General features: G+C 33.9%; 1 long non-coding RNA gene across 1 annotated transcript in view; it reads left to right on the top strand.

Annotated features, from left to right (window-relative positions):
- The window catches only part of LOC145266526 (uncharacterized), a 523,894-nt gene extending 506,527 nt beyond the window's left edge, over nt 1-17,367 (top strand). The window contains exon 2 of the long non-coding RNA XR_013864731.1: nt 15,281-17,367. This is a non-coding gene — a long non-coding RNA (uncharacterized LOC145266526). The remainder of the gene's footprint in view (nt 1-15,280) is intronic.
- Nucleotides 17,368-25,000: the final 7,633 nt, after the last annotated feature.

Here is a 25,000-nt window from a genome sequence, read left to right as displayed (position 1 = left end):
ATAGGGGATTGTTGTTTTTTTTTGTTTTTTTTTAATCAAATGTCTATTTTCGCACATTTATCTATATAAAAAATAATGCTGGAATATTGATCATCAAGTGTAACCAGCCGTACTTAATTAACATAAATGAACATATCTTAATGAAAAAATAATGTAAAACGATAAGTTATAAGGCAAAGAAAATAGTTCGAAGAAATTAGAAAATTTACCTATTGATGCTCCCGCTGCTACCAAATGGTGTAATGGAAGAACTGGAGTAAGATTTTCACCAATTTGCATAAAAACGACAGTTAAACACGGAAATGGAGATATAATGGTATAGGGAACTTTTACTGCAGCAGGAGTTGGGAACTTATTAAATCTGAGATGCCAACCAATGCAAAGTAATGCGTTCGAATATTAGAAACAGGACTGCTACCAATATTCAGAAGCTGGGAATATCCCAGAACATTATTTTTCAACAGGATAATGCCCCTGCACACACTGGTAAAGTAATAAAAAATGGTGTTCTTATTCAATTAATGAGATATTTGGGCCAGGCAAAAGCCCCGATTGTAACCCAATCGAGAATATTTGGTTCATAATACCTCGTGCATTGGATGGAAGAACTTTTTCGAACAATGATAAAATGTGGGAAGCTGTTCAAAGCAATTGGAATAGCATCCGCTGTACAGTGTTTCCCTTTGGTTGAGAGCATGTATAAAAGGATTGATCTTTTAAAGAATCAAAAGGGAATGCGATTCCATCCTAAGCATGCATTAAAGTAAATGTTTTGTTCTGTGTTATTAGTCTCGTTTAAGCTTCTTTGTTCAATTGTTTTTGTTCAAAATAGCTTTTAGTGCAATAAAATGTATAAAAGTTGTTTGGCCCAGTTTTTTTTCTTCTCATGAGTGTATAATTTAAACCCAGGACGTATGATTTTGGTACCGTAGCATCTATATATGATTACGCTTGTCGCTTCGACCATTGTCATCTTGACCATTCATTTGATTGGAAATGGAATATTCCAAATGGCTAATAAGCATTTAAGTTTAATAAAACAAAAAAAAAGGTGATATCGCTTATACAATTAATGAGAAATGCATTACCTCTGTTATGGTCACTAATTTTCAAAACAAATGAAAAATCACTATTTTTGCGGTTTTAATTCTAAAATTAAGTCATATTGAGAGGAAACTAACAAGCTTTTCTCCACAAGTTAGGATTAAAAATATATAACGCTATTATTTCAGCATGGTTCCTTTTAAGTTCATCTCATTGTGTTATATATATATATATATATATATATATATATATATATATATATATATATATATATATATATATTGGAGACTTCGTGTTCAGGTGTGCCGAATTTGAATGAAAACAGATAACAGGAACTATTTTATTAAGCAGTTATCAGATTCATTCTAAAGATGAATTGTTTAGATTATAATTTTAATACTCCTGGTCTGAGCCATACAGCTGACGCATATATGGAGGAATTAAGAAGTCCCATTTGTTCGAAACTATATGCATGTTATAACCTGCGATATTGCAATATGTTCATTTTTTTCTTCCAAGTGATCGATTGTCTGATGTTTCAGTATGAGGAACCCAGGAGTAAAATCACTTTCGACACATCCGATTCTGAACATACAACTAGGAGTAAAGGGCAGATGTAAGCTATTAACACCTATTACGAGTGCACACACTTTTTTTCCTTTGGTTTGCTAACGTCTCCCTCTCTATTATTAGTACTAATCTTGAGTGACATTAGCACAACATTTTAGTCGATGTAACCTTTGATCTTTATGTATTTTGTCACATCCTGGAATGTTTCTGTGAAAGCATTTTACCAACAATAACATGTGGAACGGTTGTTAGGATATCAAGAGAAATTAATTGTAAAATGATACTCTTCTGGACGTGATTTACTTTCACTTAACACATCTATCGAATCATGGCTCTGGTGCTACCAGATCTATCTTGCTGAAGATATTTCCTTCCTGAGACGAAGGTCCTGGATATGATCTTAAACTATATCCAGTGCTGAGGCTCAAGCTTGCGGGCTTTGGGGAGTGTGGAGTTACCCTTTAATTACCATTGCTCCCAGGTCCACTCTGAACCGAAGTGGTAGTACCTGTTAGGGTTCCAACTTTGGGTTTAATACAAACCGACTTGAAAACAACAAATATATTCTATCAAAAATGTTTTCTTCAAAATCTTTGGATTCGACATTATATAACCCGAAAAGGGTTGATATGCCGTAAAACAAAAACAACCAACCAACCAGAGACGAAATACACCTATTGAGGTTTTGTTTTTCTACTCCCTTTTCAAAACTTAACTATGTTCTGCAACACCAAAAACAACCCACATTTTCCCCTTTTTTCATTCTCCCATTTCTGTTTCTATCCCCCACACACACTTCCTGACTATTTCCGAAGTTAAAATGAACCAAACAGTATTACTGTAAAACTTGTTCTCTCCTCCATTGCACACTCATTCAAGTTCTGCACACGACGGCAGGAAAACGATAACATCCACTATAAAACAACCAAACACTACAAACTAGCAATAGCAGATACAAAGAGCTTGAAGAATAAACACCTTCTACTAAATAACTGAATGCAGTATGAATACAATTTCCAAAATAACTGAATTCGGCATTAAATAATCCGAAAAGTGTTGTTTTGCCGTAAAACAAAACAACCAAACCAAACCAATCATGGCCAACGGAACGAGAACATATTACTTCTGTGACGTCATATAGCTATATTTTGCGATTTTTTAAATCGCAACTTTATAATATATAAAAATCGATAGAACATTAATATACGAAATTTGCAATAATTAAAATATCATACTTACGCGTATTTTCCGAACTTGCTGGTGTCCCTGCTCGTTGGATAAATACTTTTGCAGTTTTAACAAAGTAGCTATAATATCAGAGCGTCTCCATTTACACTTGATCTACAGAATGCCAAGACAAATATATATTTATATGAATCGGTCCCCTGTGGAATTTTCACAGGTCCCACTAGTCACTACTAATAAACTTATATTCCTAAGTACTGGGTAGAAGATTACCTTTGCAATTCAGACACAAATTCTGGTTCAATACCTGCTAGGTGAGGTAATTACATCTAAAGTATTCAACTATAACGTTACTGCTAGCATGATAAAATTATTCCGCTACATTCTATTTCCTTCATTAGTATTAACGACTTTAAATAAGTAAGTATTAAATATTTTAATATCAAGAATATATAGAATTTCAGTAAATCGAGTCCCTCAGATACCTTTCTTTTAAAATGAAAAAGCAATATACTTGCCAAAAACCAAAACACGCCTGGAGATCCTAAAGTAGTGCCTTCTATAGTTTATTTAATCAGAATGTATCAGAGGGGATTGGCAATTGCATTATAATAGCTGAACTACAACATTTGGCCTTTTGGACAAGATCCAAGTGTAGTATCTATCCGGTAGAGGCTGCAATCAAAGACCAGCTATGACTAGCAAAGACCATATGTGGGGGTAACCCAACATATCTAGACTTGGTCAAGGTAGGGATCACCCTACGACCACAGTTACAATCCAGCTCCCATTTCCCACCTCTCGGGAGCAGGATCCCCCTTTCCCTCCCCCTCCCTCTCTCTCCACATTAAAAAACGGCCTTGTGCCTAATTTGCTCAATGGGGAAGCAAATAAATAAAAAGATCAAAGTGTAGTATCTGTTCTTCAGATGCTGCACTTCATTTTCTTGTTCTCTTTCGGTGGAGGAGAAATCCTTCACGACTGAGACAATTTTAATTTTTGTACCTTTTCTCCACGTTAAAAAACGACCCTGGTGTCTAATTCTGTCCCGTGGGGAGGCATAGTAAATAGGTACAACATTTCTACAATAAGTTTCATCTCTGTTGGATATATTGGCAGTGTTTGTCTCTAGGAAATTAACCCGTTGTTGACTGGCGTCCGAATAATAAATTGTGGAATCAAGTTTGCTGGTTTGAATGGCATATCTTGTGCGACTTTCCGATTTAAAGAAAGGTTTTACTTTTTAAAATATCTATGTAGGAAAAGGCGTGCCCCGAACGCCCATGCACGGCCATCATTCATCGCTGGCAATAGTGCATTCGAAATAGAGGGTAGTATGTGTTAAATATGAATTCGAGGACTTTAAAACTCGCTTGTTTATATAGTACTACTCCCGTCTATATAGCTATTCAACTTGTTTAATTAACATCTAGGATGAAGGATTTTTAAAACCATAAGCTGAAAAAGTTAAAGCCATATTAAAAATGGTAAATCCAGTTGAAATAATAAAATGTGGTTAATATATTTATATTAACGTGTTTGATATTTTAAAGACTTACCAGAATAGATAAAAGATAAAAGAATAGAGTACTTACAAACTGATTCGAACTTACAAATTAGGTTTAGTAACTGACCGTCGATAACACATTGTCAGGCAGGGCATCACCAATAATTTTTTTTTTTTAATCCAAAATACATCTAAATTTTCAACCAATGCAGGAGAGGAGTATAGCATTACTACTGGAGATATTAATTTATTTATTGTGGACTTTCATCCTCATCTTTCTTCGATGTTGGTTACGACGTTTCGACCAGGTGGTAACCGCGACGGGATAGGAAATCCGAATATTCTAACTGCATTCTCAGCAATAAGTGCTAACCATAGTTGTTGTCTCGCCAGATTTTGGCCAAGTAAGCCTCTTGCCGGCTTTGGGTAGGACTGAAACCGCTATCAGACCATTATCACCTGGAATTGTAGAGATTCAACGTCTTTTAACTGCGCCACAGGCTTGAAGAGCGATCAAGGTTGAATTATTTGATCTTATAAATCCACGTTTATTTATTATCTGATCTTCCATGGTCGGGTCTGTACCGAATGGCATATATTATTTAATTGGAATTCATTACTGGGATGAGTATTATTTATTAATTTATCTGCTGCGGACTATTATCCTCATCTTCCGTAGATGTTGTTTCACGACGTTTCATGCAACTATTCCACTGACCTTCGTCAACTATTCTAGAGGAATAGTTGGCCGAAACGTCGTGAAATAACAAAGATGGGAATAATAATCCGCAATGAACAAATAATACTCATCTCAATAATGAATTCTAATTAAATAATACAATAATATTATGCTACAATAAGTGTGTTCTTTCTTTATGTCCATACAATAATTAATAGATACAAAACTCTGCTTGTTTTATTTTCTCAATCCTCACAGTATACTTTTAACATTCAAAATACAATGTTTGGAGACTAAACTGTGTCAAAAAAGGCAAAATTCGCGAAATCTGGCTTTAAAAAGTCTATTGTAATGCTGTAAGAAAGGGCTTCGAAGTATGCTCCACGTGCAGTGATTTTTTTTCAGGGAAGTCAGTCGCACTTTACGTCAAAAACGTACGAGCAAAAAAAAAAAAAAAGTATGCCAATAGGTATTAAACTAGATAAGGGATTAAAGGCTGGCTCTTACAATATTATGATTTTCATCAAGAATCTAACAGTATATTACTTTGAGTATTTGTTTACACTTATATATTAATCTGATTTAGGTCAATTCTATATTTTGACCTTCAACTACATCCGATGGTGAGGCCCCAGCTTGCGGGATTCGGAGAGTGTGGAGCCGCCCTTTAATTGCCTTTGCTCCTTGGTCAACTCTGACCCGGAGTGGTAATACTTGTTGGGTCTCAACTATTGGTTAAATAGAAACCGACTTGAAAAAACAAAACAAATATATTCTATTAAAATGTTCTTCATAATCACTGGATTCGGCATTAAATAACCTGAAAAGGGTTGATATGCCGTAAAACAAAAACAACCGACCAACAATTCTATACTTAAAATATAATGAACGCTGTTTTCATTGAAATGTTAATGCATTCATATTTTCTGCTGGTTGTTGGTTTTTCTATGAAAAACGAGTTTTTACTGTTAAAACTAACGTTTCTTAAAACATTGATTATATAAATTTATCCTTAGTGTAGAATTTCAACTGGTTCTTTTAGTAAATGGTTATAATTTAAGTATACAGAAAATATAATTAGTGTAGTACGCTGGTTATCGGAGATATTAATTTAATAATTATTTTTGAAAAAAACTGCTCACTTGTTCAAAATAAAAAGTACTTTTAAAATGCTGAGAAAAAACTGAAAGACAGCTAAACACAGTAAAAATAAGCAGTTTAAATTTAATTGTAAATCATCAAATTTAATTTATCTATTGATTTTTGTCGAAGACATATTTACATAGATGCAAACAACTGGCTTAGCTGTGGCCATTAAAGAAGGAACAGTATATTACTTTGCGTTCGTATAAGTACTTATAAATTGAGCTCAGGTTATTTCTGTATTTTAAATATAAAGAACGCTATTTTCATAGAAATGTTAAACTCATATTTGCTGCTGGTTGTTTTTTTTTCTACGAAAAACTATTATTTACTCTATTTAAAATAACAACTTTCTTAAAACATGTGTTGATCATATAAATTTCTCATTCCGTGGGATAGCAACGGGTGATTTAGTCACAATTAGGGCTATGACAGAAGAATAGTTTTATTGTTTTGACTCTCGAGAATATATCAGACACGATCAATCAATCGAGAACACAATCACTCTAAAAACATGAGATATTAACTGATATACACACGAATCAAAAATAATGAAAATATTCTCTTGTCATAGCTCTAGTTATAGTTTAAGTGTACAGAAACTATTAGTCTGAATATCTGGTTATCTGAGATATTCATTTTCCCACAAAAGTGCACACCTATTAAAAACAAAGTTGAAAATGCTGATAAAAACTGGAAGACAAAAAAAAACACATTAAAGATGATAATCAGTGTATTATTCGATCTAAGTTATCAAATTTGATCAATTTATCTATTGAATATCTGGTTAATTCTTCCGAATGTTTATTTACCTAGATTCAAACTGGCTTTCCTACAAAGTCCGAAGGTTTAGAAACGCAACGTCGTTAACCTCTTTGTTAGAGAGGGTAAAAAGAAAGATGAGAAACACTGAACTTATGACAAAGGAGAAGAGACGTGAACACAGCTGAATCAAAACTAAACAAAACTTGTTACGTCGGCACTTCTAATAAGATATAAAAGCAATTATTCTTCCTAGAAATATCAAACGTTTTCATCCGACAAAAGTAAGTGAAATAAATACATAGACAAAAGAATCGTTCAACGTAAGACAAAAAGAAAAGCAGAATCGAACAGTAGTTAGAATGAAATAACGCCAAAAATCAGCCAGTATAAAGCCACGCTTTAGATGTCTGACCTTGGTCTGATCGGAGTTCTATGCTGGCCTAGTTTGATTGGACAGTCGGACGTAGATGATACATACACACCTAGCTGAGTCGAAGGTTGTGTTTGAGAAATCGATTTCTGCCTATAGCTATTGGCCAGATTCGGTAACAATTGTCAAAGGCCAAGTAGGCCTTAGTCACAAAAGACAATAATAAAGCTTGTCCCCGACAAATTAGGTGATGGGGGCGTGGATTTGAGAGATTGTCACAGACAACGCGAGTCCTTCTTTTTCCGGGCCAGTGAAGGGCAGGAATTTTTTGTATATGTACATATATAAATCTTTCTTTTGTGTTTCAAATACTTGATTATTTTTAGAAGATTCATGCCGGAGGAATATGTCAGATATTTGCTCCCGCAAAAATGATTTGGACGTTGTCTTTCTCTATACAGAAATATCAGTCAGATATAGTCAAGATACGATTTTTCGCTGATTTTCATTGCAATAAAAATGGTTTCTTTATTTAATAACCACATATATTATTAGCTAATATATTATGAGGATTATACGAGTATGTGTAAAAAAACATACATACAGCATAATCACATTGACACAGAGGTTCCTGTCATAGCACCGACGTTAAGCCACATTAAGCCTGGCCAGTATGAAATAGATGACCATTTGGCAATCCTAGGCGCTTTAACTGTTCTCCGCTTCTCTTGGCATTTTTCCAGCTGTCCTGAGTCTCAACTGGCTGAGTCTATCTTTTGCAAATTTAACACAAAGCTTATATATATATATATATATATATATATATATATATATATATATATATATATATATATATGTCTGACAGTGTTCTTAGATATTTTTTGTACATAAATTTATCCGATAAGTATGGAAAATTTTGAAATCTGATCTTAAAAATGGATTTCCTCTAAATAAATAAGAATAACGTATACATAATACTTTTCTACACCAGCCAAGGCAGATAATAAAATCTTAGCAAGTCATTTCTTCTTACAAAAAACATTTATTATACTCAGTATAGCTAAGTGGTAGATAATTCTGCTGCAGATTGAATTATCCCGGATATACACCCGTCTAGCCGAATCCACTGTGAAAAATTTCCCCCACTCTTTATCTGTGCCTAAATCAAAACGTGGATTCCATGAACAAAGCTTCTTTCTTAAAACTGCACGCTTGCTCCCCACCGGACTACACCTTGGATGTCTTCAAGTCCAATGTTAACAAATTCATAATGAACCGCCCCCTCAAGTAAACACTTCATCAAATCTCCACACTAACGTAATGTAGTTGCAATAACCCTTATCCCTGAGTGGCTTCCGGGCCTTGATAAGTGATGACCACTGTAAAAAAGTATATACTCCATTTTATTTTATTTTTTTGTTCGTATGTGTTTAATTTCCGATAAAAAAGAGGCATCTTATTAATTCACCGAAAATCATTTCTTCGTTAGCATATTTTAAAACTAAACATTAATCATAAATTACTTTTTCAGGGCACTCATCGTCAAGCCAAAATATCAGCTGACGTAATAATGCCAAAACAGACAAATTTGATTAACGACATTCTTATCATTTTTATTTTATTTTATGTTTGCGAATTTGTTTACCGGGCAAATTATTTCTCGTTATTTATAATAATCAGTAGTGGATTGAGTCTATAATAATTCATTCGCAATCTGCATAAATCAGGACATTGTACGACCAGGCAACACCGGGCTTCCAGCTAGTGTGTGTGTGTCTGTATATATATATATATATATATATATATATATATACACACACACACACACACACACAAGCTGAATGTGTGTGTGTCTGGTCATGAATAGACTCCTATATTGTTGACTATTTAAAAAAAAACTGATTACATATAATGATAGATGTATCGAGACACAGGAATGCGTAGGTTTTATCTGGCAGAACGGTGGTTTATTAAATTTTGGGGTCTGCGTTCGCGCCTGGTCCACAAAGTATGGAAATAACAAATTTCAAAATTTAAAAACAATGTTTACAAGTGTTTTTGATACAGATGTGCATAATAATACTTTGATAAGTATGTTTTAACTTAAATAAGGATGGTATAATAAAACTGTGGGTTCTGCGTTCGCGCCTAACCTCTATAGAATGGAAATAGGCACAAATTTAATAAATACTTTTCATATCTATCTGCGTAAGTATACTTTGAGAATTATGTTTTAGTTTGAAGAAATATGGCATAATAAAATTATGGTGTTTGTTCGCGCCTGATCTCCATAGAATGAAAATATGTCGCAAAGTTTAACAAGGTTTTAATATAGATTCACAGAATATTGTGATAAGTGTTTCAGGGTGAACAGGTATGGTATAATAAATTATGGGATTTATCTATTTTATTTTTACTTTCATCATATTTTGCTTTGATTTTGATACACCCAAATTCAACACAAATTTATAATCCTTTCTTTTCATAACCTATGATACTTTCATTAATCAGCGTCCATTTTCTGTAGGCTGTTTTTGTACCCAGTCAACGACGGGTACTTTAGCTAGTATATATATATATATATATATATATATATATATATATATAGTGTATATGTATGCATACAAAAATGCATATGTTGTGAGTATAATATTTATAACATAATATTATGTGATCGTCATTGTCCGATGTTCAACCCTTCTATACGTTTATTGCTACCGAAAACGGTGATATCGCCCATTTTCATATACAACCAATTGATTGTCTGACCCACTTTGGAGCATCGCAGAGTGCACAAGCCGTAAGCTTCACATGTTCGTCCGCAATACATTAACTCAGAGTATAGTGTATTCTACATTACACTGTATAAAATCTCTTATGTATTTCAAGATATCTGTGAATAATATATTAGTTAAAAATCCAATAAAGTATCCTAGTCCAATTGTTCTCTAAACTGAAATATTCGTTTCGAAGACACCTGTTTCTCATCAAAGTACTCGATATTATGAAATCACTTTTACATAACCACTTGAATATAGATTAAGCATACAAAAATAAAGTATCATTTAATTTTGCTCTAAAAAAAAAGAAATAGAATGTGTCCCCTCTTAGAAAAAGAAATTACATTTGATTTGATTGGCTCAAAACCACGTAAACGAGATGTCATAATTTACGGCCATGACCGTATTCAATATAAAGCAAATTTTGAATTTTTATGCTATTTGACATTTTTTTTTTCAATAACTTAGATAGGGAAAAACTTTATTCTCATTACTGTATTTTTTTTTTAAAATAATAAACAATTTCGTTATAGCAACATATCCTATCGTTTCATACTTACGTTATCCTCAGTACATAAATTACAATGACTTATAATGCACTTTTTCCTTTATATATACTAGCATTTCAGCCCGGCGTTGCCAGGGTGTTTGGAGGTGTATATTGAGCAAAAAAAAAATGATAAAAACTGTCAATTTTATTAACATTGACCCCTATTATGACACAGTAACATTTGTTTTGGGCGCAAATCAATTTATTAAGTTAGATCCATGTCCAAATAACCTATATCCAAAAGTCCAAGTGTTTAGATTCAAAATTGGCCGATAAAATTTGTAGAATTCTCAAATTTCAAATCCTTGAACTTTGACCCGTTAACATACAGATTCCTGACCGAAAACGGATTACAAAGTTTTTCCTAAAATCTCAGTACTCTGTATATCAAATTTCCAGTCTATAGACTGAAAATTGGAAGTTATTGCGAAGGAAAATGTACAGACACGCGCTCTCTCTCATACACACACACACACACACATATATGTGTATATATATATATATATATATATATATATATATATATATATATATATATATATATATATAGATATATATATATATATATATATATATATATTTATATTCGGATTAATAAAGACATTTAAAAATATCCAGGGGATATTTATGCTTCCGGAAATACCATCAGATCACGGAGAAATTAAATTCAAGTTTTGAAAATATTTAAAAAAAAAGCAATATGGAAGTAGACTATAGTAAGACAATTTCAGCCAATGAAAAAGTGATTTATAAATGACAAAGGTATATATTAAGAATTTAAAGATGCTGTTCATATTAATGTTTATTTCTTTCGGCATATTAAAATATTCAATCCTTAGAACTTGTTCCGTGGAGGCAAAATCTATCACCTAAATTGTATCAATTAACTGATTCATTTTTAAACCTAGGCATAGACCTAATATTTTTATCCAATGTAATAATTTGGTATAGACCGAAAATATATCTAGATTATAAGAAATACATTGTAATGAGTAAAAACCTACATTCTTTTAGTTAAAAATGTTTTATAATGAAACCTAAATTCATACATTCTAGATTTAACCATTGCTTTCGTAATCTTAGAGAATGCATATTAACTATTTATTAGTAATGAATTAAAAGAAGGATTATTGTAGATATTTTTAGGATCAGTTAATAGGGCGTAGTAAGCTTTTCCCAAAAATAAGATGGAGTCAATATCATTAAGCATATTGCAACTGATTTTAAATGTCTAAATCTTTCTTTCATTTCTTAAAAAATGTTTTTAGCTCTTAGCTTTTTAGCTCTTTTTAATCTTTAGCTCTTTTTAGCTATTTTTAGCCTTTTTAAGCTCTTTTTAAGCTCTTTTTTAGCTTTTTTAAGCCCTTTTAGCTCTTTTTTTTTAAATTCAGAACGAAAATATTCACAAATTTATATAATAGAATTGCTTCTGCACTACGAAGCAGGTGCTGTCAGGACTGTAACGTTTTAAAATGCCGAAAGAAATACATGGTAAGATGAACAAGACCTTTGAATTAAGCGTACATATTTTTTTTTTCGTATATGCTCTGTAGTTATATTTCAGAATACATCCAGCTTCATATATTTGAATGAACACATTTTCGCACATAAACACACATGTATATATAAAAATATATATATACATACATGTATATATGAGTGTATTTAACCAAAATTTATATATTAAATCCCGATAATGTTCATAAATCAATTAAACAAAATTCAATATTAATTGACCTAGTTAACTAAGATCAACGATTAACAGTATTAATAATCGAGAATATATAATTTAATTTCGCTATAACCAAGGCAAAAATATATTATAAAATGTTTACCATAAGATGTATTTCTTCCGTGTTACAAGCGGTTCTAAACCATTTGGAATATCTTTTAACCAAATAATACTGAATGACTTAAAAACGATTTTAACACTTACACATCTTATGATGAACATGTTATAATATATCGTCTCGTTTATTGCGTTATATATATATATATATATATATATATATATATATATATACACTTGTGCCCGATATTATTCATACCCCTCGGATCTTTGAGATTTCTATAAGAATATTGCTCAAACCAGAAGGTAGACAATATTAAAGGGATTTCAAACAATAAATCAAGCATAAGCATTTAATTTAAACTCAATAAATAAATAAATTATGCAAGTTTGAAACATTATACAAAGAAAAACAATAATGGCACTAGTTCAAAATTATTCATACCTCTCTTACTAATAGTCAATAGCATGCCCTTTATTCTTAATAACTACCTGTAACCGTTTTGGATATTTATCCACAAGGTTTTTACAAGCATCAATACTGATTTTTGACCATTCTTCAATGCAGTTCTCCAAATCCCTCAAATTTCTAGGTTTCCGCTTTTTAACCTCAGTTTTCAATATGTGCCAGAGGTTTTCGATAGGGTTCAGGTCGGGACTCTGGCTAGGCCATTCCAAAACATTAATTTGATTATCCTCAAACCATTTCTTGACTATTTTGGCAGTATGTTTTGGATCATTATCCTGTTGAAGGACCTAATTTGGTCCTAAATGGAGCTTCTCCGCATCCTGTCTAATGTTTTTCTGGAGTATCTCCAAATATTGCTCCTTCTTCATGGTTCCATCTATCTTGACCAAACTACCTGGACCACTAGCCGAAAAGGAGCCCCAAAACATTAGGCTACCACCACCATGTTTCACCGTGGGTATGGTGTTCTTTGGGTTGTAAGCTTCTCCTTTCTTCCTCCAAACGTAAGAAGCATCCATATGGCCAAACAATTCAATTTTTGTTTCGTCAGTCCACAAAATACTTGAGAAAACGGCTCTGGAGAATTCACATGGGTCCTAGCAAACTTTAGACGTGCTGCAAGGTGTTTTCCGGTGTGCAATGGAGTCCTTCTTGGTCTTCCTTTCAGACCATTTTCATGCAGAGTCCTTTGCAATGTTTTCATGCAGAGTCCTTTGCAATGTTTGCCTTGATATTTTTATGCCAGAAGACTCCAGATTTTCTAAAATGTCCTTAGTAGTGGTGGTTGGATTTGCATTAACACTTCTTACAATATTCCTGGTGGCTCTAGCAGACAGTTTCCTTTTCCTTCCTCTACCAATCAAGTTGTTTGTTGTGTGGTGGCTCTGGAATTTTTTGATGATGCTCTGTACTGTTGCTGTAGGGACCTCAAATTTCTTGGAAATTGACTTGTAACCTAAACCATCCTTATGTGAATTCACAATTTTAGTCCTAAGATCATTACTAAGCTCTTTTTTCTTCCCCATTCTAATAATTTTTATTCTTTTATTGGTTTTCAGTTGATATCCTTTTAATTTCTGAAAATGCAAGAAACGAAATGAAATTAATCAAAGGTTGTATAAAAGCATTCAAAATAAGAATCAAATAGGAAACAAACAGTCAGAAACTCAATTAATACTGAAAAAATAAGGGGGTATGATTATTTTTGAACATTGCAGATTTTATAAATAGCTGTATATTTCTTTTATTACAAGTATCCCGAGATTTTAAAATGGCGAAAATGATCAGAAGAGGTTTATTAATATGTATCAATATGGACGTAAACAATAAATTCTTACAAAGTTACACCTAATAAACTCAATTTTCAAGGGGGGGTATGAATAATATCGGGCACAAGTGTATATATATATATGCGTGTGTGTAGCGATAAATTAGACTAGCTCGTCCTATGTATTGAACACTTTCGAAGTAAATACTTAGTTTACGCATAAATTTATGCTTTTGTATATTAATTTTATGTGAGTAAATGAAGTAGTTATATATATATATATACATATATATAAGTAATGTGATTTATAATTTAAAATTTAAAAATAAAATTTTAATTAAATTAAAAATCCGTTTCATAAGAAGGAACAACAACAAAATCAATTATCTGTACGATCGTTTCGGAAAACAATGCTTTTCATTGTTGTATACATCAAGTTATGTAGAATAATTATAGTTTTTTTGGTAAGCAAGGTCTCCTCATCAGCAAATTTTGAAGGGTTTTTATTGAATTTAAAAGACACCATAAATAAACCTAGCATTAAAATGTGTATATATATATATATCCAGTGCCTCCGTTCAGTCTCAAAAGACAAAGGATATCTCTTGGAGGGGCAGCTGCGCGCGTAATTGTGAGGAAAGTGTTGCTTAATCCCAAACCATACTCTCCTTAATCGGCACTGTTTGAGTTCAGATGCAAGAATAAGGTCCAAGACGACTGATAACACTGCGGAGAGCGCGTACAGCACCATAAAGTCCCGAATGGTCACCCATTTAATACTGCGTTCAATGTTGCTTAACCCACCGAAACCATAACAGCCATAGATCGAAAGGCTTAAATTCAAGTTTCACTCTCTTTTGGACTCATCAGTAGGACACATCCGAACTCAGGATCTAAGTCATGATGTAACAAGGTGACCTTTGTGTGTGTGTGTGTGTGTGTGTGTATATATATACACAAATGTGTGTGTGTATATATATATATACACAAATGTGTGTGTGTGTGTATATATATATATATATATATATATATATATATACAAATGTGTGTGTGTGTGTGTGTGAACCCTTCATTTATTAATTGCTTCATATTTAAGTACTTTCATTTGTATATGGTGTCACATTTCCATTTTGCTTACAATGTTGTTTTCTTTTCTTTCCAGGTAAGGAAACGCATTTTTTTTTTTTTTACCAGAATGAATAGAAGCTAATTCTACTCAGGTAATTCACAGCACCATTTATTCTTAAACTTTATTTTCTCTATTCCTTTTTACGCTTATTTGCCGAACACCTGATTCTTATCAGAAATTATACTCGAGAAAAAAAGCATGTATATTGATATATGCACATATTCCATATTTTACTATGTATTGTATGGAATGTAAATGCAAAACGCGATAAATCCAATTTGCTTAGATAACGATATGATCGAAAAATGGTAAACGTTAAATACTGGATCATATTAAATCTATTATAATATACAAAGCCAGTATTATATTTTGTAGATCACGATTTAATTCCTAATTGTAGATCAGGTTTAGGTTTAGTTCCTAATTACAACATTGTCGAATGGCTTATTAATTTCAATAATGGCGTCTATCGCGTACTGCATTCAAATTATCTATATATATTTTTTAAATTACCCATCTCTCTCTCATATATATATATATATATATATATATATATATATATATATATAATTAGGAGGGCGTACCGTCTTTGCGCACTGTTAAAGTGTGCTTAACTTATATATTATAACTCATGCAAATTTTCTATATACAAGTCTCTATTGATAATTATATATTAAATTGCATGCAATATATTGTAGTGATCCCAACTTTATATATATATATATATATATATATATATATATATATATATATATATATATATATTGAGCGCTAGTAGTTGGAACCGAGACCCAAATTTATGAAATGACCTTGGTAAAATTATGTATTACTAGATTTAAGCAAGCAATAAAGAACGCTCGGTCGTTCCATTCGTATAATTATTTATACACACACATACACATTCCCCTATATATATATACATATAAATATTTGGGAGAAACGGTAGTGTATATCTTATTAAGATAGTGGAGCTCATATTGGCGTAAGGAATTGTTGTTTGACATTTTAGTGGGGTTTTTTTTCTTCATTAAGATGCCACTTAATGGAAATGCAATATGTTTGCCGATGGTTCCTTCAATGGTGTAACTCCCCAATTATTGAAATCAAATTATCATTATAATAAGTAGTAGTTATAGTAGTCGTAGTATTCGTAATATCAACATTTTTTGTTTATTTCTTGACGATTTCTCGAGGATTTACGTAATATTCTGGGTAGCGTACTTACCATATTCTATATAACTAACTTATGAATATATATATATATATATATAAAACTGGTTTTATAGATTTGTTTCCTCGAGGCAATTCATATGAAACCTACGCGATTATTAGTGCTCATTGAAGGACATACCGGGTATATAGTCTCGTTATTATATAAACATAAACAAGTGCATAATACGAGGTGCAAACATATTTTGGTCTCTCAGTTCTTATAGATTACCTCATCAAACCAAAAATTTTCAGTAACGTCCCCTTTTTTGTTTGATGAGGGGGATCTCTTTTAACTACAATTTCACCGATACATGTAGATTTGTAACCAATAATTTTGTATAATAGATAGATTATATATATATATATATATATGTTTGTATGTGTATATATATATATATATATATATATGGGTGTGTAGCACGCACGGAGACGTTGACAGGTCGTGATATGCACATAAATATTTTAAAATTCATGCAGATTGTGAATTTATGCACATTTTATGGCTAATTCTCTATGTAATATTAAATTTTGTACCAATATATGTAAGTTGGTTCACAAGTGGAAAGAATGGTAATCGACGAGATTCCACTAGAATCGAAACCAAACTTTTAGCTCTTCAGCCATATTTCTCATATGACCTAAAAGCACATGGATGCGTAGAGCATACAGTTCACGTCGAATTATGCCGTCGAAGCTTCAATGTTTATATTTTTCCTTTTTAGCAGTTATTTACTCAGCTAAAAACCAAATCGAATTTGCTGTACAATTATATAAAGTGCCTTGTGCGTAAGATAATAATTTACAAAATTGTATGATAGCGATCGTTTCGCACCAACGAGACACTCTCAATTGTCATCTATCTCTCCCTCTAGGCTATATATATATATATATATATATATATATATATATATATATATATATATATATATATATATAATCACGTAAACACACCAGTTCTCGCCAGATTACCGGAGTTAAGCAACGTTGAACCAGGCCAGTACTAGATGCGTGACCATTTATGACGTCTAGACGCTGTATGTACCGGGCCGAGCCGTAGAAATTCCCAAGTTTTTATCTCTGGGACCATTAAGTGGGAAAGATGCAGCCCCAGTCTTCAATAAGATTTAGAGAAGAACTACTGATGAAGAAACCTGCGGTTTCCTGTATACTTTGCCCTGTGGCAGTTTTCTACACCGACAAATGTTAGCAGTAATACCAAAAAGTGGAGATGGTTCTACACAAGGCCTTCACCACTATAAACAAATCATCTGTTGATTTCCGAGCAACTTAATTATTGTGGCGGGACCTCATACGTCGAAATTGACGGGAGAGTCCATTAACTAATGTGTGTGTGTGTATATATATATCTATATATATATATATATATATATATATATATATATATCTTGTTCTAAAGCCGGGGTTTGTATCTATTACAAAATTGCTCTCTATATACAGTAATCTTACGTGTTTCGTTGAATAACGAATAGTCAACAAACAAATAAGAAAGGCTTTTATTCCTTGCAAATAAAATTGGGAGAAAAAAGAAATAACAAAGACAATTTAAATATTTTAAAGATAGCAAATTCACAAGAATGTAACAAACTTTGGACTCACCACCCTGTAAGAGATATAATTTTATAGCGCCATGTTTCATTTATTAACAGCCTGTCGTACTTCTGAAAGATTTCGTATTCAGGTTCAAAATTAAAGGCACGAAGTTATTTACGAACTGAAGGAGATGCTAATTGCAAAATAATAAAAATTACCTTCGGTTTATCCAGATTTAGTTCCCATCAAACATATATATAGTAATTTATAAAATATATATGGCGATTAAGCTACACTGAATATTCGTTGTTTCATCCACTATAGGATTCGTCAGGCTTATGCGCGAATTCTGTGGTTTTTACTCGTTTGTATATATGTTGAGGATTTTAGTTAGCCAATCAGCTTTCTAGTATCATGCATATCAGGCATAAGCCTGACGAATCCTATAGTGGATGAAACGCCGAATATTCAGTGTAGCTTAATCGCCATATTTTATAAATTACTAACTAGCTCCACCTACGTATTGAGCACTTTTGAAGTAAATACTTCAAGTTTACGCATAAATCTATACTTTCGTATATTAATTTTATGTGAGTAAATGAAGTAGTTATATATATATATATATATATATATATATATATATATATATATATTATATACATTTACTAACATGACTTTCAATGAATGTTTCATACTGCCATATTTTTATTGTTTTAATTGAAATCAAATCGATTGATTGCCTGCGCTAGTTACACATCGCGCTGCTCTGGAAGGAAGCTTCACATACTTCTTGCAGTGACTTAATCCACAATATATAGCAGTTCATATTGCACTGTAAAGAATCTACTGTTGATTTCATGGAATTTTATATATAGTGGCTCGAGTTTACGTGTAAAAAATAACTCCAATATCATGCTTCATTTGTATTCTAAACAGAAACATTCATTTAGAACACCCAGCTGTCATATACATAAAACCTACTGAAGGTCTTATGTCTGCACTTCCTCCTTTGTAGCGACAATGGCTTGGATTTAAGTTTAAAATCAGAAAGTCAAATAGAATGCTCTAATTGTGGTTTAAACAGAAACATTCATTTTGAAGCGAGCATGTCATATCAAAGCACCAACTGTTGATTTTATGTCGATACTTTCAACTTGTGCGGTAATACAACTTTTCAAATCCATATGCTATTTTAGTCTGTAAGTTGATAATTTCGATCATTGATTCGCGAATTTTTCTCGAGCTACCGGTATGAAATTTAGACAGGAACACAATGTACGTTCGGATGAAGTTTCGTAAAAATCGGCCTAACTGTTTTCGAGTCCATAGGGACAGTACATACATACACGAGCTTTCATTTTTGACAGAAAAATACCTGATTGATCAGGAACTGGACTAAATCCTTGCATGTTTATTTATAAAACGATTTGTATTTTCTGAATAATTATATGAAAGGAACATCTGGGATGGTTTCCCCTTCTATTACAGTTCGACTCATGCCTTCTTTACATTCACGGAACATGACGTCTTGCATCTACGTTATTTTAATAACCGCACCAAATCCCATACTTTGTTAATCTTTTTCAATTAAGTAAAATGCAAGCATAAAAAAGCTGAAAAGAATCGAATATATGCGAGAAATGGGAACAAGTTACTTAAAAAAAATCACACATAACAAAATTTTCTGTATTTAATATCACATACTTATCTCGTAGAAAATCGTCCGGTTACGTGCGTTAATATCTGAACCGGCAACCGGTCATCATCTTATACAGGAAGAGGAAACACTAGACTGTTATTATCGCCTACAAATACGACAGGACCCATGTGTTTATATCTACCGTATAGCTGACACTCAAACCCTAAGCGACACTGAATCACAAAGATATCGAGGGTTTTTAACTCTAAAATGTCAGCTTTGAAGAGCAAAGGTTTTAATATTAGAGGTTATAAAACCAGGAACTGTTTTCCACATAAACAAGAAAAAAAGAAATGAAGAAAAAAAATAAAACTGCGATAAAGATACAATTAAAAATGGCGGCGAGTAACGAATGAAAAAGAGGAAAACTCATTCTCAGATGCGTCTATCGAATCTGCACGGTTAAAGATGGGTTATATATATATATATATATATATATATATATATATATGTCCCGGTGACAGACTGGACGCAAGGGCGAGGGAAAAGAAATTAAAGGGTGAGGGCTCCAAAGAAGGAACAAACTGGCTTTCAAAATTACTTGCACGTCATTCCCGGCATTCTACCGTATCAGTTCTGCATCTGATTTTTTTTTTTACAGTGACACCACTTATCAAGGCCCGAAAGCCACTCGGGGATAAGGGTTATTGCAAGTACATTACGTTAGTGTGGAGATTTGATGAAGTGTTTACTTAAGGGGGCGGTTCATTATGAATTTGTTAACATTAGACTTGAAGACATCCAAGTTGTAGTAAGGTGGGAAGCAGGCAGACGGAAGAGTTCCACAGGCGTGCAGTTCTAAGAAAGAAGCTTTGTTCATGGAATCCGCGTTTTGATTTAGGCACAGATATAGAGTGGGGGAAATTTTTCACAGTGGATTCAGCTAGATGGGTGTTTTTCGTGAAAGATTGGCGAGGGGGGACCAGAGATTGGCGTTCAGACGAGCACCTGCCATGGAAATAACGATAAAAAAAGGATAGGCTCGCAACGTCTCTTCTGTGGGAGAGAGGTTGCAGGGTAGAGAAAAGGGCATCCCCAACTAAGCCACGAAGTCTATTTTGTACTCTGTCAAGGCAGGATAGGCTGTTTTTAGCAGCTCCTGCCCAGATATGGCAACAATATTCCATCCTTGGACGTACTTGGCTTTTATATAGATAGAGAATTGCATCAGTAGTGAGATATCTTCTGGAGCGGTAGAAGGATCCCACCATCTTTCCAGCGACCTTGGCAACAGACTCGATGTACGTGTTCCATTTCAGATCAGGAGTAAAGGTCAAACCCAGAAGCTTGTCAAAACGCGGGGCCTCACCCAGACGAGAGCCATCCATCACAATTGATGCCAGATGGGGATCACAGCGTTGATGATGTAAGGGTATCCTATCCTTACATCTGATTAACAAGAAACTAACCATTTTCCAACCAGAGAACGCGAATCGTAAGAAACCTTCCCAGCCACCAATAGCTTTAGATACATGACATGGAATGATTTTTCATACTATTTTGCTTAACGTTCACGGGAAACACAAGTTAAAACAGATACATTGAGAGCATTGCGAAGGTTGCTGCGAAAAAAGTTGGCTTACTTTACGTGCCAGAAAATTTAAGCCTTAATGTATATTGTACGTCTACAAGGACACCATTCGTCCATGGATAGAGTATTGTTATAACATTTGGGGCTGGTGTCTCTGCTACTAGTCTCATTTCTGGACAGTGCTCAAAACAGGTTCGCCAAACTGATCGGTCCTGAACTATCATCTAAGCGCCAGCATCTGTCGCATCGACGAAACGTTGCACCACTCTACCGGTTTTAAAAAGTATTTTTTTATGGATGCTCCAACAAATGATTAGCCCTTGTGCCCCCCCGCCGACGTAAAAATCCCCGGCAAACACGACAAGCAGCAAAGTCCCACCCAACAGGAGTTTCATAGATGTAAGATAGCCTTCTATTCTAGTTTTCCCCCTAGAACTGCTATATTTTGGAATTCCCTTCCGGGTTCCTGCTTCCCTCACTGCACTGACATGCACAAGTTCAAGTGTAATATAAAGACATACTGCTGCTCAGCAACGTACATAGTATCCCTGCAACTTATATCAATAAGAGTAACCACCTACATTAAAGTGCTACTATGCCTTGTTTTGGATTTAACTGTAGTAATAACAAAAGGTGGACGTCCTAGAAATTCACAGGAACAGCATTATAGCGTAATCTACAGGAAATTCAATCCAATAAATTCAATAAACACGTATATTTTTTCCTGAGAAATCTACGGAATGGTTTTATATTCGCCAACGTGATAGACCAATAGAAATTTCTTGCTTAGTCCAGGTTGACAGATAAACGAGATATGCTATTTTAAAGTAAGTGCTTTACTTCCACGAGAATACTATATTAAAAATAAGCGTAACGTACAAATTCTAACGTTACGAGTATTTTTCCAAAGCGCGCGTTACAAATGAAAATGCTATTAAACCCGAAAGCATGATCCACCAAATAGAAACTGATATATAAAATGTAAAAAAATAAACTAGGAGTAATGTAACTCTTCAGCTACATTTTTTTTATCGAGGCAATCTAGGATGCAGAAGAATTCTCGTATCAAATAAGCCTATAACCATTGCAGGCAAAACAAAGGTAATTTATAAATTTGGCAGACTTATAAAATACTATTTTACCCTAGTCATAACTAGGGCTATGACAAGTGAAAATTATTTTCATTATTTTGACTCTCGAGTATATATCGATTAATATCTTAAATTATTTTTGATAGTGACGTGGTTCCCCATTGATAAACGATGTCTGTATCTCGAGTCGAAAGAATAAGAATGTTCTTTTCATAGCCCTAGTCATTATGAACCTATGAAGTCTGTCCTGGATATGACCTAAATCTATATCCGATGATGAGGCCCCAGCTTGCAGGCATTGGGGAGTGTGGAGCCATCCTTTAATTGACACTGCTCCCACGTCCACCCTGACCCCGAATTGGTAGTACCTGTTAGGGTCCCAACTATGGGTTAAATAGAATCAGACTTAAAAAATATATGCTCCATTAAAAAATCGTTCCTCAAAATCACTAAATTCGGCATTAAATAACCTGAAAAGGGTTAAGGCGTAAAACCAAAACAACCAGCCAACATATGAAATTCTTTGTAGAACGTAATTTGAAATAGAGCTGTAAATGCTCTTTTAAAAATTAAATCAATATATTTTGAATTAAACTGTTATTTTAAACTTAAACGCGAATAAACTAATGAAAATGCATTTTCAAACCAAAGCGGTACGTACGAGTAAATGTTTTTAAACGTACGTGTGTTGGCTGTTTTGTTTTACGGTTTATCAAACATTTTTGATTACCTTCATTTTTGAAAAAAATATTTTTCAAGTCTTTATATCTTCAAATGTCACTTAATCATGAAATTTAGTTTTCTAGTTTCGTAAAGGTAATGATTGTTTATATTTTGGTATTTACAAAACACTAGACTGGTTGCCCGTGTGGTTGGAGGTGTATTGAGGAAAAAGTAGTACGCAAGCGGGCTGGAACCCGTACCAGGAAGGAGGAAAAGAACGTGAAAAAAAAAACAAAAACGATAAGTTTTGCTGTTGCGTTAACACCAAGTCGTAAGTGACGAAGTTTTAAATTAAGACTAGCAAATCGAAAAGTGGGGATAATTTTCGAAAATATCGGCGAAAATTAGAAGTGTCCAGTTGAGGGTGAAGGGATTAATATTTTAACCAATTTTTCGATATTTGTTGTCCGAAGGGACGAGCGTCAAAACGTTACCGACCTCGTGAAAATCCGTCGTTTTCGGTAGTCATACAAACGTACATACATTGAAACACAGGTGAGGTTTATATTATAGATCGGTGCGCTTTGCAACGAAAAACTAAAAAATAGAATAAATAAAACAATATCATATGCATCAAAGGTAAGAGATCTCTATCGTTAAACACGCTGATCATGCAGCACTAGCCAAACGTACACGTGACGTTATATTTTGAACGTGAATTTATAGAGTACTAGCAATTCTATATTAAAAATACAGTGCAGACCAATAAAATACTATGTCAAATATAAACATGGGGAAAAATAAATCTGTTTCTACAAACACGCACACCATGGAATTTTTAATGGTTAACTACGTGGTTGGTTAGTTAGGAGAAAGTCACTGAAGAATGTCACTTACGACAGTTTTAGGTAACCATCTATATATATAAAAGCGAACATGTATGTGTGTATGTATGTTCGCTTTTCCTCGATGTCCACGAAAGGCTTCTTTCAAAGAAGCGCTTGCTTTTTTATCATCTATAAATTGTAATATCTCAGTTATCCACGGAGCTCGCCTGTCTATTTAATTTTATTGGCTTTCAAACGTTAATTATTCCACATTTCCCGCATCGGCACGCGTTACTTTCGGTTTTCGGTATAAAAAAAGCGAAACTCAACTCTAACCACAGGCCGCTTGCCCGCGCGCCCTCCGGGGCCCGCGTGACATGATCAGAGTGTAGTACCTGTTCTGGCAGATACTGCAAGCTATGACTAGCAAGGACTAGCTATGACTAGCAAAGACCAGATGTGGGGGCAACCCCACATGCTTGAGCTTTAACCAGCTCCAATTTCCCTCCTCTCGGGAGCTGGTCCCCTTTTTCCCTTCCCCCTCCCTTGACTCCTCACAATAAAAATCGGCCTTGTGCCTAATTTGCTCGGTGGGGGAGCAAATAAATACCCACAGGCCGAATGCCACACTGGCCTGCGCGCCCTCCGGGGCCCGGGTGACAAGATCAAAGTGTAGTATCTGTTCCGACAGATGCTGCAAGCTATGACTAGCAAAGACCAGATGTGGGGCCAACCCCACATGTCTGACCTTAAACCAGCTCCCATTTCCCACCTCTCGGGAGCTGGTTCCCTTTTTCCCTTCCCCCTCCCTTCACTACTCACATTAAAAATCGGCCTTGTGCCTAATTTGCTCGGTGGGGAAGCAAATAATTACCCACAGGCCGAAAGCCAGTTGTCTCAAGAGAGCGAAGTAACGTTTATTTAATGTCGACTTCGTCATATCAGACTGTAGCTTTCATTTCGCTCCTAATAAACAGGGAGCGGGTTTTTAAAAAACAAACAAACCGATTTATTCAAAACTGTCCCGCACAAAATCGTAACTGCTAAATACCTATCGCCGTCATGTCAATCAAAAACGCGCACCTGTTTGTTTTTATTTTTTAACACTTTACTATTTTCCAACTGTGCGTCGTCAACGCTTCGGGTTTTTTTTCACATACCCCGAAAAAAACCCGGGCA

The sequence above is a fragment of the Euprymna scolopes genome, chromosome 41, assembly GCF_053919585.1.
Source record: "Euprymna scolopes isolate OS-2025 chromosome 41, ASM5391958v1, whole genome shotgun sequence".
Classification (NCBI taxonomy): Eukaryota; Metazoa; Mollusca; class Cephalopoda; order Sepiida; family Sepiolidae; genus Euprymna; species Euprymna scolopes.
The sequence above is the reverse complement of the archived record's forward strand: the minus strand, read 5'-3'. Positions and strand labels throughout refer to the sequence as shown.